We start from the raw sequence: 1,109 nt of genomic DNA on the forward strand, positions 1-1,109 counted from the left end.
GTCCTTCTTTCCTCCATTCTTACCACCCTCCTTATCCCTAACCTAAACCTAACCCTAACCCTAAGGCTAACCCCTCCGACCCCCATTATATGTCCTCATATGCTTATCAGTGAGATCATTCATCCTTTAGTTTTTTGAGATTGGCTTATCTCAGCATGATATTCTCCAATTTTATCCATTTGCCTGCAAATGCCATAATTTTATCATTCTTCATTGCGGAGTAATATTCCATTGTATATATATGCCACCCGGTTGGTTCTTGACATGCTGCAGAGAGAGATTTCAGTACCTGTCAACAGAGACACAGGCAGATATTTATTCAGAAAGGTAAGGCACAGAGCAGGGTCCTTATGTGGCATGAAATGCTCTTTGGGGATGTGAATTCTCCATGAAAGGAAACCTGTAGATGGTGAAGATGAGAAGTAGACATGGCGGGTCAGTCTGGTGACTCCATTTCAGGGGTCGTGGGGTGAAGTGAGGATGGCATCTTGTTCACCCTCAGGACCTGGGATTGATGCTCTGTAGTACATTGGCAGCTCCTGGACTGTACCCACATCTGGGGTCTTGGACAGTTTTTCTCCAGGATTCTTGTACTCAGTCTGCAAACACTTTCTGTAAATTAACCTGGTTGCTCTGCATCTCTCCTCTCTTCCTGCAAATCATGCCACAGTCACAAAGAAACATCCAAATGCCCCTTTCAGAAAAAGAATTCAAAATGACTCTGTCCCAACTGCAAAGAGAACCCCCAAATGGTCTCAAGGAGTGACCCAAAGGCAAGCATCAGGGAAGATCAGGGTCTGTGTGCCCGCTGGGAAGGATTTTCTAGGGTCAGACTTTGGGACTAAAGTCATAAAAGTCATCTTTCCATCTTATCAGGAGTGGTGATGAAATCAACACTGGCTCTGAGGGTCAGAAATTCCGGGCACAAGACTGAGTTTGCAGCTTCAGGGACAATCATTACCTGTCCCTCATCTTGGGCTAGCAGCCTGGCCAAATTCTCTTCTGGCCCCAGAATAGAGGCCTGCACCTGCTGTCCCCACCAAGTGGACTCTGTGGCTGACCTGCATCAGGAACAAGAGGAGAGCAATGAAATGGGAAACCAAATTGAG

This window comes from Sciurus carolinensis, unplaced genomic scaffold (assembly GCF_902686445.1).
Source record: "Sciurus carolinensis unplaced genomic scaffold, mSciCar1.2, whole genome shotgun sequence".
In the NCBI taxonomy this organism is placed as follows: Eukaryota; Metazoa; Chordata; class Mammalia; order Rodentia; family Sciuridae; genus Sciurus; species Sciurus carolinensis.